Source organism: Corythoichthys intestinalis, chromosome 11 (assembly GCF_030265065.1).
Source record: "Corythoichthys intestinalis isolate RoL2023-P3 chromosome 11, ASM3026506v1, whole genome shotgun sequence".
Lineage (NCBI taxonomy): Eukaryota > Metazoa > Chordata > Actinopteri > Syngnathiformes > Syngnathidae > Corythoichthys > Corythoichthys intestinalis.
The window spans coordinates 23469677-23489696 of record NC_080405.1 but is presented as its reverse complement, the minus strand read 5'-3'; positions in this window follow the sequence as shown (position 1 = coordinate 23489696).

Here is a 20020-nt window from a genome sequence, read left to right as displayed (position 1 = left end):
TGTCGAATCTACTGATGCCAATGTACTTGGATTCAATTGACTATATGGATGTCGATGCCATTGTCTGCCATGGACGTCCAAAATTTTTCCCATTCATTTTCAATGGGGAAAAAACAAAATTACCCCAAATCAACAGAAAATGACCAGATATCAATAGGACGTGTCCCCCAAACTTCCCCAATTCCATTGACGCTTATGAAGGGTGCCGCCATTGACTTACATGGACGTCCAAAATTTTTCCCATTCATTTTCAATGGGGAAAAAACTACATTTCTCCAAATCAACAGAAAATGACCAGATATCAATAGGACGTATACCCCAAACGTCCCCAACTCCATTGACGCTTATGGGGGGTGCTGCCATTGACGTCCATGGACGTCCAAAATTTTACCCATTCATTTTCAATGGGAATTTTTTTTTTTTCCCCAAATCAACAGAAAATGACTAGATATCAATAGGACCTGTCCCCCAAATGTCCCCGATTGCATTGCCGCTTATGGAGGGTGATGCCATTGACGTTCATGGACGTCCAAACTTCCCATTCATTTCCAATGGCATTTCTTCATGTTTGTTCATTCTTTTGATGCCAATGTACTTGGATTCCATTGACGCTTATGTAAGTTGATACCATTGACGTCCATGGACGTCCAAAATTTTTCCCATTCATTTTCAATGGGAATTTTTTTTTTTCCCAAAATCAACAGAAAATGACTAGATATCAATAGGACGTTTCCCCCAAATGTGCCCGATTGCATTGCTGCTTATGGAGGGTGATGCCATTGACGTCCACGGACGTCCAAAATTTCCATTCATTTCCAATGGCATTTCTTCATGTTTGTTCATTCTATTGATGCCAATGTACTTGGATTCCATTGACGCTTATGTAAGTTGATACCATTGACGTCCATGGACGTCCAAAATTTTTCCCATTCATTTTCAATGGGAAATTTTTTTTTTCCCCAAATCAACAGAAAAAGATTAGATATCATTAGGACGTGTCCCCCAAATGTCCCCGATTGCATTGCCGCTTATGGGGGGTGATGCCATTGACGTCCATGGACGTCCAAACTTCCCATTCATTTCCAAAGACATTTCTTCATGTTTGTTCATTCTATTGATGCCAATGTACTTGGATTCCATTGACGCTTATGTAAGTTGATACCATTGACGTCCATGGACGTCCAAAATTTTTCCCATTCATTTTCAATGGGATTTTTTTTTTTTTTCCCAAATCAACAGAAAATGACTAGATATCATTAGGATGTGTCCCCCAAATGTCCCCGATTGCATTGCCGCTTATGGAGGGTGATGCCATTGACGTTCATGGACGTCCAAACTTCCCATTCATTTCCAATAGCATTTCTTCATGTTTGTTCATTTTATTGATGCCAATGTACTTGGATTCCATTGACGCTTATGTAAGTTGATACCATTGACGTCCATGGACGTCCAAAATTTTTCCCATTCATTTTCAATGGGAAATTTTTTTTTTTTCCCAAATCAACAGAAAATGACTAGATATCATTAGGACGTGTCCCCCAAACTTCCCCGATTTCATTAACAATTATGAAAGGTGCCGCCATTGACGTCCACGGACGTCCAATTCTCCCATTCATTTCTAAGGGCTTTTACTTTGTTTTTTGCCAATGACTGGCATTATGATCCATTCTATTGATAGACCTGAGTGGGGCTAAGATCTGTATCTCCACAGAGGAAAGACCAAGGTGTGTAATTTCTCCCGAAATTGCAGTTTCTAGTTATTATTATTATTATTATATCATCATCTTATTCTCCGCGTTTTTTCGACGCGCCGCGCAGCCCGAACCGTACCACCGATCGGCACCATTCAAGTATTGACACGACCGGATTTTTCGCGCGACGCGGGGACTTTTTCAAAATCCCCCGAAAAATTTTCCGTTCGCCCGTAAACGGCAATTTTCCGGAAAAAAAAAAAAGTTTCAAAATGTATCTAGTCCTACAATTTTTGACCAAATCACATAATTTGGGTATCAAAAATTCCGGGACGGTGAGGGGCATAAAAGTTGTATACAGAATTTGGCAAAAATTTACGGTTCCCCGGATATTTGCCAAAAACTATCCCATTCATTTCTAATGGGAAAAGTTCTCATTCACTTTCAATAGGATTTCCAATGGACTTTACATTGCATTGCCATTGACGGCCATGCATGTCGAATCTATTGATGCCAATGTTCTTGGATTCAATTGACTATATGGATGTCGATGCCATTGACGGCCATGGACGTCCAAAATTTTTCCCATTCATTTTCAATGGGGAAAAAACTACATTTCCCCAAATCAACAGAAAATGACCAGATATCAATAGGACGTGTCCCCCAAACGTCCCCAACTCCATTGACGCTTATAGGGGGTGCTGCCATTGACGTCCATGGACGTCCAAAATTTTTCCCATTCATTTTCAATGGGGAAAAAACTACATTACTCCAAATCAACAGAAAATGACCAGATATCAATAGGACGTATACCCCAAACGTCCCCAACTCCATTGACGCTTATGGGGGGTGCTGCCATTGACGTCCATGGACGTCCAAAATTTTACCCATTCATTTTCAATGGGAAATTTTTTTTTTTCCCCAAATCAACAGAAAATGACTAGATATCAATAGGACGTGTCCCCCAAATTTCCCCAATTGCATTGCTGCTTATGGAGGGTGATGCCATTGACGTCCTGGGACGTTCAAACTTCCCATTCATTTCCAATGGCATTTCTTCATGTTTGTTCATTCTATTGATGCCAATGTACTTGGATTCCATTGACGCTTATGTAAGTTGATACCATTGACGTCCATGGACGTCCAAAATTTTTCCCATTCATTTTCAATGGGATTTTTTTTTTTTTTCCCAAATCAACAGAAAATGACTAGATATCATTAGGACGTGTCCCCCAAATGTCCCCGATTGCATTGCCGCTTATGGAGGGTGATGCCATTGACGTTCATGGACGTCCAAACTTCCCATTCATTTCCAATGGCATTTCTTCATGTTTGTTCATTTTATTGATGCCAATGTACTTGGATTCCATTGACGCTTATGTCAGTTGATACCATTGACGTCCATGGACGTCTAAAATTTTTCCCATTCATTTTCAATGGAAATTTTTTTTTTTTCCCCAAATCAACAGAAAATGAGTAGATATCATTAGGACGTGTCCCCCAAATGTCCCCGATTGCATTGCTGCTTATGGAGGGTGATGCCATTGACGTCCACGGACGTCCAAACTTCCCATTAATTTCCAATGGCATTTCTTCATGTTTTTTCATTCTATTGATGCCAATGTACTTGGATTCCATTGACGCTTATGTAAGTTGATACCATTGACGTCCATGGACGTCCAAAATTTTTCCCATTCATTTTCAATGGGAATTTTTTTTTTTTTTCCCAAATCAACAGAAAATGACTAGATATCATTAGGACGTGTCCCCCAACCTTCCCCGATTCCATTAACAATTATGAAAGGTGCCGCCATTGACGTCCATGGACGTCCAATTCTCCCATTCATTTCTAACGACTTTTACTTTGTTTTTTGCCAATGACTGGCATTATGATCCATTCTATTGATAGACCTGAGTGGGGCTAAGATCTGTATCTCCACAGAGGAAAGACCAAGGTGTGTAATTTCTCCCGAAATTGCAGTTTCTAGTTACTCTAATACTGTTTAATCGGAACAGTGGAACCGCTAACAATGAATGACCTCATAGTCGTGCAATTGGGATTTTGATTTTCTGTTGAAAAGACACTTCTAAAGTGTTGTGGGAACCATTTAAATTAATGCGAGAAGTCTCCTCTCACCCATTAAAATAAAGCAACAATACACACACAAACACACGAAGCACACACACGCACATGCACCCCCACTCACAATATAATAAAGTGCTGCAGGTGCCCATAAAGCCTTTGAGCAGCGGAATAAAACAGTTAATTAACCAGCTATCAGGTGCTTTGAAAGCGCACACACATTCAAACATGCAAGCTTGTTAGATGACCTTAAGTCTGTGTGTGTGATTAATTTACAAATGAGCAACTATTCTACAGTATATCCTCCAAAAACAAGACAATTATTTATATTCCTAACACATTATTAAGGTTATTTGGTAAGTCACTGTAATATTATTATATTGCAGATGGATTAAACGATATTTGTGTTTCAAGCGGCTGTATGAAGGATGCATAGTAATATGGTAATGAATCCAGTTGTCGCGAAACAATAGTATATGATGGTTAGCAACCGTATGGCTTACCGTGGCTAAAACCCTGACCTCACCCGAACTCGTCAGCGCTGACGAATTTGGTTGGGGGTGGAGGTGTCACGCAAGAGAGTGAAAGTCGGGCCAATGTTTATTCTGTATTTTGTGGTAGCCGCCCTTTCTTTTTCCTCCTCAGACAAAACTTTTTGTCTCCCTTGCTCCGCCATCTTTGCAGAATTCGCATGAAAGCGTTAGCATTGACTTTCGTCTTTATAATGACTGGGAAATGGGGGAAGTGACGTATGTATGCCGTAAAGCAGTCAGCACATTTGCAGTTTTTTTGTGTGTGTGTGTGTGTGGCAGGGTTCCCGCCACCCTCTTTGAAGTTTATCAGTGCCAGTGAAAGCTATACAGACTCCTTCAAGATATACAAGAGGTGTCATTTAACTAGTTGTTAGTTGAGATATCATCACAAATGTTATGAAAATGTTTTATAAAGGTTGAAAACTTACCTAGTGTTGCTTTAAATGCTTATACCTCATTAAACTTAAACATTACCTGCAACTGAACTGTATTTTGGAAGTGCAAAACTGACCAAAGTTTTGCCATTTATGTAACGACAAACGTCATGACTCATTTAGCAAATTAGTATTGGACTTCTCCTTTCTAGACAAGTACAGGCAGTGTGAACTTTTCTGGCCCAATTAAAAGATGCTGCATGAATGAAACTAACCTCAGGACACACCAAAACGACCAGAAGCTCCAGAAGGAAATTATTCCATTCAAAGTTCAATATAACTTTACAGTCATATAATTAACAACACCCAAGGCACCTTTGATGTCGTGGTGCTAATAAAAAAAAAATTTAAAAAAAAAAGGGAAAAAAAAGAATGAGGTCAGTGTATTTGGGGTTTTAGCTACTAGTTTGAAAGTATGACCGTATATTCCTTTTTTTTTTTTTTTTTAAAGAAACTTTTATGCTCATGCTACAGGCAATGATCGGTTTTTACTCACCTTCCTCTGCAGATGGGTCATTAGGACAACGAAGAACATAGGGGGATATAATCCTAGTGCAGGTTCTGGAAGGAAAGGGACAGAGCGTTAAATATGAAGGCTGAACATTTGTCTGCATTATCTTCATGTGTATATTGGCGGCCCTGGCTAGCTGACATATCATTATCCATTCTACAATACGAAAATATTTGAAGCAGTACTCCCCTCCTTACAATTTCCAGCCATGGTGCAGCAGCATATATACTGCATGTCAGAATCCACCGCCTCATGTATAATAAATGGTAACTAAATGTAAAACCAGTGTGTAGGCCATGTCTCATTTCCCAGCAAATACTTGACAGCGCTTCAATGAATATTTGAAATACTTTTGTCCAAGCGAACAGTTCCGAAATGCTTGGGAGTAAAACCAGAAAAAAAGAAACAATTTATTTGTTTTGTTTTTTAAATTCGATTAGTGGTGAAAGACAGTTTAAAAACTAAAAACCTCTGTAAACCTAATACACATCAAACTGTTAAACAGTCCTCTGTGTATTGTACATTTAATCAGGTTTGTAAATGCAGACATCTAGTGAAGGTGTTTTTGTAGTCTCTACTTTGTGTACACAATTAAGTGGCCAGTGATAATAACTGCTGATAATATTCTTTTGCAATGGTAATGTACTTAACTTTCAACCTATTATGAGGAAACAGTCCCGGAGCCTTTAAAATGTCAGTAAAAGACATGCACCCACTTCTTTAGTGCTTTCATTTCCTTTCCCTCCTGACCTTCACAAAATGCAAACACCCTCTCAGGAGACTGAAATCCATTGTCTAAATGGCAATGTTTTGAGAGGATGAATGGGATTTTGCAAAGGCCTTGTCATTGTTTTAGGGGATGGATGATCACGCCATTGTCGTGACGCCCTATCCTAGCTAACCGGCGACAAACACAAACATTCCTCAACAAGCAATTGGCCCCTTGCGGACCAGTGCATCAAGGTCACAGTAGTCTGTCTAGGTTCAATGAATGCAAGTGTGGACTTTTTTTTTCGTTTAAAACCTTGCCAGTTAATCCAAAATACATCTTTAGTTGTGAATTTTTGGTTGTCAAGTTTCTCTTTACACCCTGGACTTGTTTTCAGCCAAATGCTGGGCAAGTCGATGTGTTCTGTGTTGTCTAGTAGTGCAGATAGCAGCAGGTGTTTAATGAGGCAAGGTGATACATTTATAGCCTTTAATCATTGATTCATGACTTTGTCTGTTAACTTACGAGCTCATCGTTTGCATTTATGAATCTGGTCCTTTGTCTGTCAATGCCTCCAAAAAATAGCGAGGGATGAATGTCAGCTCAATTGATTAACATCCTAAATGACCGACAATGCGGCATTTCATCAGCCATGAGTATGCAATCTCCACAACTAATTTAAGTTATTCTTCCAGATGGCCAATGCACTTTAAAAGGTTGCATAAAAGGCTACGGACCTTAATGTTTAGCTCTTTTGATCAGGGGAAAAAAGTGTCATTAGACTCACTTGTGTGTGCCTAAGGGGCATGTGACCTAACTGGCTGCATTTAACAGTTTATTCATCTATTGTTCCTCCAGGCATGTTTAAGATCCACCAAATGATTTGCATCCAAACTCACTTACTAATTAGCTATTGATCCTATTAGGCTGATAGATTCGGCCACTTTTCAGGCATTGATTTCACTCGTGCTCCTTTAAAATATTCATATGTTCCAAATTAACGCTTAATTTTCAAAGAGACTACTTTTGTATTCATTAACATACTGTAAATTTTGGACTACAAGGCGCACCTAAACATAAGTCGTATTGACCAAACTTCACAAGAAAATCTGAATTTGTCCACATATTTGCCACATTGGTATCTAGGCCGCAGGGTTTATAGCTAGAGGGAAGAGCAGCACTTTATAGACTGAACGTTATGGTAGTCACAGTTTATATCATTATGAATTAAATGGCCTGTAATTTAAGAACTGTGTAAATCATAATTCTGACCCCCTTTTTCTGAGATCTTCCACTAAGTGCCTACAAACCTCATCTCCCGTCAGGTGACTAATGATCCAAGGATGATTGCTTTGAAAGTGGCTGATGTCCTGCTTCACTTGTCCACCCATTACAAATAAGACACCGCAAACATGCTTAGGAACCCATGAGTCAGTGCTGCCATGTAAAAATTTTATTTTTTTTCCCCTTCAGGCATGACAAACACATACAGCATTTACAGCTGTGGTCAAAAGTTTACATACACTTGTGAAGAACATAATGTCATGGCTCTCTTGAGTTTCCAGTTATTTCTACAACTCTGATTTTTCTCTGATAGAGTGATTGGAACAGATACTTCTTTGTCACAAAAAACATTCATGAAGTTTTTTTTTTTTTTTTAATGACTTTATTATGGGTGAACAGAAAAAAAGTGATCAAATCTGCTGGGTCAAAAATATACATACAGCAGCGCAGATATTTGGTAACATGTCCCTTGGCCATTTTCACTTCAATTAGGCGCTTTTGGTAGCCATCCACAAGCTTCTGGTTGAATCTTTGACCACTCCTCTTGACAGAATTGGTGCAGTTCTGTTAAATTTGATGGCTTTTTGATATGGACTTGTTTCTTCAGCATTGTCCACAAGTTCTCAATGGGGTTTAAGTCAAGACTTTGGGAAGGCCATTCAAAAACCTTAATTCTAGCCTGATTTAGCCATTCCATTACCACTTTTGATGTGTGTTTGGGGTCATTGTCCTGTTGGAACACTCAACTGCGCTCATGACCCAATCTTCGGGCTGATGACGTTAGGTTATCTTGAAGAATTTGAAGGTAATCCTCCTTCTTCATTATCCCATTTACTCTCTGTAAAGCACCAGTTCCATTGGCAGCAAAACAGCCCCACAGCATAATACTACCACCACCGTGCTTGACGGTAGGCATGGTGTACTTGGGGTTAAAGGCCTCACCTTTTCTCCTCCAAACATATTGCTGGGATTTGTGGCCAAACAGCTCGATTTTTGTTTCGTCTGACCACAGAACTTTCCTCCAGAAGGTCTTATCTTTGTCCATGTGTTCAGCAGCAAACTTCAGTCGAGCCTTAAGGTGCCGCTTTCGGAGCAAGAGCTTCCTTCTTGCACGGCAGCCTCTCAGTCCATGGAGATGCAAAACACGCTTGACTGTGGACACTGACACCTGTGTTCCAGCAGCTTCTAATTGTTGGCAGATCTGCTTTTTGGTGATTCTCGGTTGAATCTTCACCCTCCTGACCAATTTTCTCTCAGCAGCAGATGATAGCTTGCGTTTTCTTCCTGATCGTGGCAGTGACAAAACAGTGCAATGCACTTTATACTTACAAACAATTGTTTGCACTGTTGCTCTTGGGACCTGCAGCTGCTTTGAAATGGCTCCAAGTGACTTTCCTGACTTGTTCAAGTCAATGATTGTTCAAGTCAATAATCACTCTCAAGAAATTGCTAATTCGTGTTGCTGTATGTATATTTTTGACCCAGCAGATTTGATCACTTTTTCTGTTAACCCATAATAAAGTCATAAAAGAACCAAACTTCCATGAATTTTTTTTTGTGACAAAGAAGTATCTGTTCCAATCACTCTATCGGAGAAAAATCAGAGTTGTAGAAATAACTGGAAACTCAAGAGAGCCATGACATTATGTTCTTCACAAGTGTATGTAAACTTTTGACCACAACTGTATATGTGTTTACAATTAATTACACCCGAAAATAAAAGGGCAGACGGGAGAAGCCTTAAGTTAGCCTGAAGCTTATTGAAACCCGCCCCAAGTATATCATATAGAACGCAGAACGCGTCCGTCTTCGAGTGTCTGTGTCAAGTGAAAATCAGTGTCATATTGTGGTATCTGAACAGAGTTATGATGTAACTATTAATTTATAAAGTTTTTCTATCGTAATTTGTTCAACCAGTCTAAAAAGTCTTCACATATAGTGGGGCAAATAAGTATTTAGTCAACCACTAATTGTGCAAGTTCTCCCACTTGAAAATATTAGAGAGGCCTGGAATTGTCAACATGGGTAAACCTCAACCATGAGAGATAGAATGTGGAAGAAAAAAAAAAACAGAAAATCACATTGTCATCTCTCGATACATGGCCCCATTCATTCTTTCCTTTACACAGATCAGTCGTCCTGGTCCCTTTGCAGAAAAACAGCCCCAAACACACAGTGGGTATGGTGTTCTTCGGATGCAATTCAGTATTCTTTCTCCTCCAAACACGAGAACCTGTGTTTCTACCAATAAGTTCTATTTTGGTTTCATCTGACCATAACACATTCTTCCAGTCCTCTTCTGGATCATCCAAATGCTCTCTAGTGAACCGCAGACGGGCCTGGAGGTGTACTTTCTTCAGCAGGGGGACACGTCTGGCAGTGCAGGATTTGAGTCCCTGGCGGCGCATTGTGTCACTGATAGTAGCCTTTGTTACTGTGGTCCCAGCTCTCCGTAGGCCATTCACTAGGTCCCCCCGTGTGGTTCTGAGATTTTTGCTCACCGTTCTTGTTATCATTTTGACGCCACAGGGTGAGATCTTGCATGGAGCCCCAGATCGAGGGAGATTATCAGTGGTCTTGTATGTCTTCCATTTTCTAATTGCACAGTGATTAAAAAAAATCAATTGTCCTACAGTTGATGTCTTTACACCAAGTGTTTTATCTATTGCAGATTCAGTCTTCCCAGCCTGGTGCAGGTCTACAATTTTGTCTCTGGTGTCCTTCGACAGCTCTTTGCTCTTGGCCCTAGTGGAGTTTGGAGTTTGACTGACTGAGGTTGTGGACAGGTGTCTTTTATACCGATAATGACTTAAAACAGGTGCCATTAATACAGGTAACGAGTGGAGCCTCGTTAGACCTCGTTAGAAGAAGTTAGACCTCTTTGACAGCTAGAAATCTTGCTTGTTTGTAGGTGACCAAATACTTATTTTCCACTCTAATTTGGAAATAAATTCTTTAAAAATCAAACAATGTTATTTTCTGTTTTTTTTTTTCCACATTCTGTCTCTTATGGTTTAGGTATACCCATGTTGAGAATTACAGGCCTCTCTAATCTTTTCAGGTAGGAGAACCTGCACAATTGGTGGTTGACTAAATACTTATTTGCCCCACTGTACGTATGCTAATTGTAATCATGTAACTTTACGCAGCAAGACACTGTAGGGAACAGTCAGCCAGGGGTGCTCTTGGGCTGCACAGCAAGGACACCCTCACCTGTTTGTTTGTGGGGCCCACCTTCAATTCAGGAAGAAAGAAACTGAAAGTTCTTGGGGTAGTTAAGCTATGTAGGGTTAGGGAGATGTGTGTGCTTCTCCTCTAGACTCCCTAAATAAATTCAACTGTCAACTGGATGCTGTGGGGCTGTCTTAGTAGACAGTCCTGTGCAACATCGCATGAAGATTGGGGACATTGCCTTTAATTATAAGGGGGACCGAAGTATGTCTTACAACTATAGTGGGATCACACTCCTCAGCCTCCCTCCTAAGGTCTATTCAGGGGAACTGGAAAGAAGGATCTGTCTGGAGGTTGAATATGAGATTCAGAAGGAGTTTTCCGTCCTAGCCGTGGAACAGTGGACCAGCTCAGGGTACTTGAGGAGTCATGGGAGTACGCCCAATCAATCTACATGTTTTATATGGACTTAGAGAAGGGGTTCTAACGTGTTCTTTGGGGAATCCTTTGTGGGTGCTCCAGGTGTACAAGGTGTCAGACCCCCTGATACAGGTGGTTCGGTCCTTTGTACGACCGGTGTCAGGGTTTGGTCCTCATTGCTGGCAGCAAGTCAGGATTTATTTCCAGTGAAGGTTGGACTCCAACAAGGCTGCCATTTGTCACCGATTCTGTTCATAATTTTTGCGGACACGGTATTTAGGCACAGCCAAGGCGTTGAGGAGGTCCAGTTAGGAGGCCTAAGTATTGCATCTCTGCTTTTTGCAGATGATGTTGTTCTTCATCAAGCTGCAATCTTCAAATCTAACTGGAGCGGTTCGTGGCAGAGTATAAAGGGGTCTGAATGAGAATCAGCACCTCCAACTCTGAGACCATGGTCCTTGGTCAGAAAAAGGTGGCATGCTCATAGGGGCGAGGTCCCTCCCTAAGTGAAGGAGTAGCTTGGGGTCTTGTTCACAAGTGAGGGATGAATGGAGTTCGACGTGTGGATCGGTGCAGCATCTGCAGTGACACGCACTCTGTCATGGTAAAAAAAAAAAAAAAAAAAAAAAACTGACTTCCGACATGCCCACTTGAATCAAAAGCATTGTAACTAGGCACTTCACTGCTGAATACATGATGTCTGCCAAACACTGATGAGTTTATGTTATTTTGGGGGTGGGGGGGGGGGACTCCAGCATTTTAGAACAAGGACTTTGTAGTACTCAGGGGTATTTTGTTAAAATTGACTGTACAGTACACAATGTGCATGTTTTGTGGTTGTCTAACTGCCATACAAATAAAGTACCCAAATATACTGTAACTGCACAAATTTGTTGTTGCCTATTACATTTTTTTTTAATTTTACCTTTATTATTGCTGTTGGATGACCCGCTCCTGTCCCGCTGCCTATGTCTGTCTTTTTTTTAGGCGCACTCTATCCCCTGTCCCATTGCCAGGGAGGCACCCTGTCAGGTTGGTTGGCTCGAGGGGTCAATTGCTCTCTGGGCTGGTTCTCATTTCAAATTTCTTTTTTTATCTCCTTTCCCTCCAGAGGCCTATCCTATGATGTTCCCATTGTCGTGACCAGATGGAAGCCTCCGTCTCGGCCTGATTGCCGTGCACCCTGGCACCAATAGGCTCGTCCTCTGTGTGAGCTGTTTTTTCCCCCTGAGTGTCTCTCCTGTCCATTTGAGCTAGGTTGGAAGTAAATAGCCAACTCTTACAGTCAAAATGGATTGAACTCAGAGGAAGTAAATAGCCAGCTCTCCCAGTTCAAATGGATTGGACAGCCGTCAGTGTCAGTGAATAATTTAAAGTTTATGTTCTCATCTATATGTACACTAATCTATTCCTCTGCCAGATATTGTATGATCAGTGTTGGGAATAACGCTATTATAAATAACGCCGTTACATAACGGCGTTATTTTTTCAGTAACGGGGTAATCTAACGAATTATTTTTTCTGCCGTTACAACACCATTACCGTTACTGACGGTCAAAAGCGGTGCGTTACTTACTCTGAATAAATTGAAGAAACTACCAGCCGTAGCGAGTCTGCTCTCTTTATTTGTCATCCAAGACTTGGGGTGCGTTCAGGTTTGAGAATAGCGCACGTGTTTTGTTTTGTGCTTTTTCTTAGCACAGATATACCACACAGGACGTGCTGGCACTCTGTTTCTTTAATAGCACATATACTGTACATAACTTCAACATTAACACAAACGTAAGCTCTCGGCAGGCCGTGTCTCTAACTCACTCCCGCATCATGTGAGCAAAACAATATTGGCGCCGTGTGCACTTTAGGGTGCCTCGGATAATTCTGTATCAGAATATTACAGCACGTACTTCTTATGACTGCAGGCTGTTTGTCCCTGCTCATTCAATTAGACAATGCTTTCCAAAGCTTGCTAACGTTTCTGTTTTTGCTACACCTGAATGATAGCCCCGTTCCCATCCCCCACTGTCAGCCAGCAAGAATGCTGCTTCCATCTTGAGGACGGCAGACGCATTGAGGGTGACGGGAGGAGTAGGGGGACGAGGCTACCTGAACGCACCACCTGGATGGATGCGATGGAAGTGATTGTGATTGGCTGAGGGTTACAGCCATGTGTCATGGTAAGCCAATCAGAGCAGGTGTTTTCACACACAAACCAGAACAGTGCGTGCGGCATACACACACAACCAAAACAGATGCAGAGGGATATGATGCAGCACATTCAGAGGAAAATTTGTCCTTTACGAGGTGGAGATATAAACACTATTTCAAGTCAAAATACTTGAAGTACAGTAGGCTATGTCTACTTGACCATTTGTCTCAGGTTGTGAGAGTTAGATTTAATTGATTAACCTAACTTTATATTGTTTACTGCTGATTGCTATTTTATTATATTGTTTACTGTTTATTTTTGTTGCACTTCAAGTGTAGAATAGATCTGTTGCTAGTGAGGTGCAATAAATATTACAAGGTTCTATAACACAACTACCTGTCTGTTCTTCTCTATTCAACTGACTCGAATACTGCTCAGAAAATTTTAAACTCTTTGACATACAACAACTTCTTTTTAAAGTAATGGAAATAATTACTTTCCCTGGTAACTAGTTACTTTTACTATAGAGTAATTCAGTTACTAACTCAGTTACTTTTTGGAAGAAGTAGTAACTATAACTAATTACTTTTTTAAAGTAATGTGCCCAACACTGATAATGATCCAGACTGTTTTAATTAAACCTGTGGTCTGACATGAAAAAAGAACAGTTTGACAAAAGGTCAGCAAAATCAATCTGTCATAAACAGATTTAGTGCCAAGGTGGAGTATGCAAGCCCTTCAAAACCGATGAAAAAAAATTAATAAAGAAAAGACTGTGAAGTGGCCTTCTTCCTCAACTGACTGACTGAAAAACAAACAAAAGTGGGTGGATGAAATATGTAGCATTAAGCCACAATGCTTCCTATTATAAAATGTTGGGTGGTAGAAAGAATTTTAATAGGCAGAGGAATTCTGGGTAAACATGGCAAACCCCAAAACTTGAGTTTGAAAGGAGGACTCAAAATCTTGGTGAGGTCTTTTTTTGTTTACCTGTCCTGTTCAACTGATTGACACAGAGAATAGAAATCTGAGTGTCCAACTGTTCTGAACAGGTTAATGTATCACATCGGAGTATGACATACTTCATTTGTGATCATTCAACGTGCCTTGTTTATTAAGAGAAAGCATCAAACAGGAAGGGGTTATGGGGGGGACAGAAGAAAAGAGAGAAGGAGATAGAAACAGAAGAAGTACAAACAACAACAAGAAATACATTGAACTTCTACACTAACTATGAATATGTTGGTGCTATCGTTGGCTAGATGTATTTCCGGTTGATCCCATGCGGATGGCCTGATTACCAAGAAAGTGGAGTGGGGTCAGATTTAGAAAAATAAGTGAATGGGAGGGGTGGAGAGTACACAAATCAGCCATGTGAGCTGTAGAACACAGTATTTGTGTGAATCCCTTGTGAGTGTACATTGGCATCCTATTCTGTTGCTGCCTGATCGCTAATCCTGACACCGAGTTTTTCTACTTGAGTGTGTCTTAATTGCACCTAGTCATGCGTGAATCCCATCAGACATGTGACAGTTGTGCAAACGAGTGGAAATGCCACGCGCGAGCAGCCCCAGGGCCACGGCCCTTCCCCAGCCGATCGGGGGAACGAGTCAGCGCAGCCCATCCCTCCTCTCGCAGCCCAGCAAGGAGGCCGCCGTCCTCCCCCAGGATCCAGGGTGGTCGGACCATCCAGGCTCCCATCAACAGGCTTTCAGGGATGGAATGAGGGGACGCGCCACCACCCCCCACGCCCACCCCCACCCAGCCCATGAGCCACCGCCGCAGCATCCCAACCGACATGGGACACCCCGGGACCCTTTAGGGAGGCCTGCTGTTTGAACATTTGACTATGTCCATCAAGTGTGTACTTCCCTTACATTCTCATTGGAGAAGAAATGGTGCACTATTTATGCCAGAACAGCATGCGTAAGAGAACAAACCTCTTTTAGTAGTTTACAAACAAAATAGCTGCACCCGCGACCTATACATTTCAAACAGCTCTAGCGAAAGCCGCAGTACCGCCTGGACTTTCTGTAGGTTGGATGACACTGAAACAGATCTCCAAACTCCACAGTAATTAATGAGCCCAGTGTGCATCGAAGGGGAGTGGCTGACGAACGAAGGATGAGAAGAAGTAACAGGGGTGCAAATGAGAAAGTGGTGTTTAATTAGACCCACACAGAGTACGGCCTGTCCCGCAGGACAGGCCAGACCTACGGTACATGAACTCTTTCACACATCAATTACTATCAACATGAACATGAAAGTAGAAAAAAGATCATGAAAAGAATGTATGTTATTAATTCACAGTACTTTTCAAAGACCATCCGCCAAAGTTCACAACAAACTGATCTTTACTGTAAGTCAGCCCTCAACACTTTACTAGTTTGAACAGGATAAGGACTTGTGATTTTTTTTATTTTTTTTTTTAAATTTAAACATTGTGCCATAGTTCCAGGTGGTTGACTTGGTGAAAAGGCTTGTATGACTAATATGTGCCACAAACATTAACATTCACCAAGCAGACAAAGGGGTTTTCCTGTGGTTCAGGTACTATCACCTCCGGAATCATGGTGTCATGTAGTGTTTTGTAAAGGTGTGACCAGGAACTAAAGCTGCAATATAGACAGTGTATATCCCTCTTTTTAACAGCGTGACTCACATTCCTCAAAAACCACCCCAATCCCCTCCTGGGCTTCACAGAATTGCAGTATGTTCAAAAACTGTAGTGCAGATTGATTTATTTTTGTTCACCTGTGTTTTTACACCACATTTAAAATATAAATGTCCTCTAGCCACAATATTTTGAATACTGTTAAACTAATAGGGTTAAACGCAAGACCTGAATTAATAGCCTTCCCTATAAAGACACTAATAATGCATTTTGATTGATAGTCATCTTGATAGCAAATATTATGAACTTATTATGATACATTCTGTGCTAAGCTTATAAAATCAGCCATCCATTCATTTTCCACCCTGGACTGGATTGGTTGACAATCAATGACAGGATTGTGGCAACATTATGATGACTGAAGTTACTGGTGGAAAAATTTGAAAAGTAGAGCAGTGGCTATAGTGACGGTTTCTCGCAACTGCAATATGAGCAACCATGCAGTGTCATTCAAACCAAAACTCGGAATGGAACCCAAGCCAAGTGGAATTTTTGTAGACTACTATTGTGCACTACATGCCAAAGGAAAATCAATTAATGGAGTAAGAGGACGCCTCAGGAAGGAAGACATGATGGAACTGTGAAATCTGTCTTTCAAGCTCAGCACTGACATGACTTGTTTTGGGCTGATGCAATGGATTGGCAACACAGTCCATCACCAGAGGGATACTGTGACCACCCTGCGTGACTGATAACACAAACTCACACACAAATAGGGTGACTTTCTTGTTGCAAGCACACACACAGACGAGAAGAAGTTTGTAGTAACTTGCCCTTTGGATATAAAAGATTCTAGCAGGGCAATTGTACTGCAAGGATGTAAAGCAGCGTGAAGCAAACCCCCAAAGGATGTGGCAGAGGGCAGTTACCGTGGCAACCGAGCCTCTCACGACGATGGACAAATCACTGAGTGGACAGTTAAATACAGCGGGTGATTCCTCAAGGATATCTCATCAATGGGCCATTGCAAATATTTTAAATGACTACACAAACTGTGATTATTTACTTGTTTTAATGACAAGTTAAAACCACACAAGTGCACCCTGCACCCATTTTAGCAAATATCCCGTTTGCTAAATAATATACTGTATTTAAAGTTGAATCAGCGCGAGAAACCATCTTCAACTCAATAGCATACAGTTAACTATTAACTAATCATTCATAATCCAAATAATATGAGTAACAGTATATAGTGAGTGGTATACAATATTAGTCATTTGCAAATATTTTGAAATGGCTTTGGCTAGAATTCCCACCACAGGGCGTGATGCCCAATTCGGATTTTTTCTTTTTTTAAATTCCGATATTTTTGTACAGCCGTTCAAAAATACACGAGACTATGCATCTGCCCACATACTGTATGAAAAAAAGCCCAGGGGTCAGAATTTGAAACATTGGATTTTGGACTGTTCATACTAAGTGTCAAATATGGGCGAAAACCCTCCAAATTGACCTGCGGAGTTAACATAGCCTTTGTTAACAGGGCTACAAATTGCCAAAAAATTGTTACATTTTTCGACTAAAATTAGAGCCAATGCGAGTATTTTTTTGTTTTATCTACTAGCACATGCGCGACCAGTAACATTGCGTTTTTGTTGTTTTTTGCTGACAAATTCCTTCACGATTAAATCCACCAGTTGGCGGTAATGTAACGAGCTGGTTTGCCAAGGGAAAATACAACAGAAGAAAAGGAAGGTGGAGACGGGTGACGTGTGGACTCTGTGGGGCGGGTTATAATTGGGGTAACGCAAAAACTTGACAGCACAACAACGACAAAAAGAACAATAAGGCTAGGTTCATAATGCAGGTCTTACTGCACAATTCCGATTTTTCGTCATATCTGTTTTTTTGGCGTGCCCGTTCAGACAGCCTTTGTCTATTGACCCCGTTCAAGTATTACGCATGCGCAGTAATTCGCAGTCCGATACACACTGAGCAAACTGACCCGCGTGTGCAGAAGCATCAAAACAAATGACTACACATGCTGGCTGTATGTCATTCCAGGTTGATCATATTTTGAGTTCCAAAAAGAGGACACAAATAACAGACATTAATCATCCCTGTTTAGTCTTATATTCAAAGCTTATATGGACTGATAGAACGCACACGCACTGTGAGTGCATTACGCACGCACATAAGCCTTACGTGTGTGCGTCAGTTTGCCCCGACTTTGCCATGTAAGCAATACTGAAATATTGCTCATTTGGCGAACAGAAACAAAATCAAGCATTATTAGGCTTATCCTTTTTCTTCATGATATTTATTTATGACTGTGGTCAAGTCCGCCTCCCGCGTAAAAGCAGATTTCAAGGTAGGCGCTAACGCTAATGCACAGCTATATCACTGCCATCCTGCCTGCCGCTCTCGCTCTATGCTGACGTAATTGCTGCATGAATTCCGATTTGGGAGACTTGACAGTTCAGACCGCCGCCATATTTTCGAAAAATGTGGCCCAGAACGGATTTAAACCACATACGAAAGAGACCCAGATCTGATTCGAAATGGTCCACTTCTATGCATCTTGTCACATTCAGACCGTGAAGTTAATGCCTTACTCGAGTCAAAAAAACACGAAAAAAATCTGATTTGTGAAATAAGACCTGCGGTATGGACCTAGTCTAGGTGACTATTTCCAACACACCCGCCAGCACCGTTTCAAAGGAGGCCAATAAGTCCGACTCAGGGGCCCGGCACACAGAGGAGGCGATGAGCGATGGTGAAATGCGAAATGTCATTGCCATTGAGTTGAAAGTCAACATATCGGGCGCAAAGCGACAGCGACACGCATTGCCCTCTGCCTGTGCGTCATCGCTCGTTTCTGTTTAACTATTAATTTGGAGGGCATTTTAAAATTTCCAGACACCTTAGAACAGAGGTTGCACTAGACATTTTCGTTGTCTGTCATTTTGACTGACAGGGTCATAAAAATCCGGTCATAATCTATTTTTACCCGTAACTTAAATTTTTAAAATGATAATGATGACATATTCAATAGTATTTAGTTTTCATTGATTTTTAATTCATATTGTAACGCTTGCTTGGTGGCGAAAAATTAGACACGGAAGTTGTGGTATTTTTCTCCCTCTTTCTACTCTGCTTACCGCAAACACCACCAACAAAAAAACTCCGCCCCCAAAGAAAAAGAGGCAACTATATAGACCCCAATCACCAATGTCACACAATGATCTTAATTGTGGTTGTCAGCCCAAAATCTTCTAAATATATATTAAATGCATCTTACCAGATATAAAATGACTACTACATAGTCTGTGGTGATCGTTTGGTGCCCAGATTTCTTGTCGAATTACAGCAGTCCATCTCGCTCTCCTCTTCGGGTCTCTCAGAATACGGTAGAACTTCAAGTCTCTCTGTCTATCTTCTCTGTTACTGCAACCAACCGCCACACACGCCTTCACCATTTTGATTATTAATGTTAACGAGCAGAAAAACACGCCGTAATAGGAGGCATGTACGTAGCGGTAATGTGTAAACATGACGAGCTGACGGATAATATGGCGGCTCCAGTCAGGGGGGCGTAGTTTTGACTTCATGTGATTGGGGTCTATACACAGGCGGCAATCTAGTCCACCAATTGGATGACGCGCTGGCACACCGGGTGCACCAATAAGAACCTCACGTTGATGTGTCAATCACGGTGCCGCCGCCAGAACCCGGTGACGCTACAATATTCTGAGAGAATAGCCAACGACGTCATGCATTAAGAGAGACAATAGCTAATTAATATGCTCACTCGCCACCCTGTGGTCTGGGGTGTGAATTGCAACCTATCAAAATGACGGACGGACTTCAGTTTTTTCCGTCACCGTTTTAAAAAACCGGTCAACGACGGAAAATATTCGGTTAACGCGACCCCTGCCTTAGAACACTAACATCCATCTGGCGGGACAAAAGTCGACTAAAACATCTTAACTTTGTATTTATCAGGGGAACATTAAATGGTGGCAGGTTTGTGCTCTCAATTTTCAGTAGTTTGAATAAATGTTATTTCCAAATGCTGCCAGATTACCGAATAAAATAGATGTGCACTGGTGCAACCACATAATCTCAAATTTAAATTTAAGTTTTTAATTTTGTCAGATGTTATAGGTCGACACTAAGAGGTGACTTCTGCCGTTTGAACTGGGGTGTGTAGACTTATACTGTACATATAACACTATAGTTTGGTCTCTTCTGTTTGTTCTCAAAATGTAATCTGAGGACTGACCACAAAGGATACCATCCAGATAAAATCCTCATATTTCAGCCTCTCTCCATTTCCTCTTCTCTGTAGTCTTTGTGTCTGTCATGCTAGCACAGTGACGTTAGGTTTCTCAGATAACTGATTGCTAATTTGCTGCCATTGA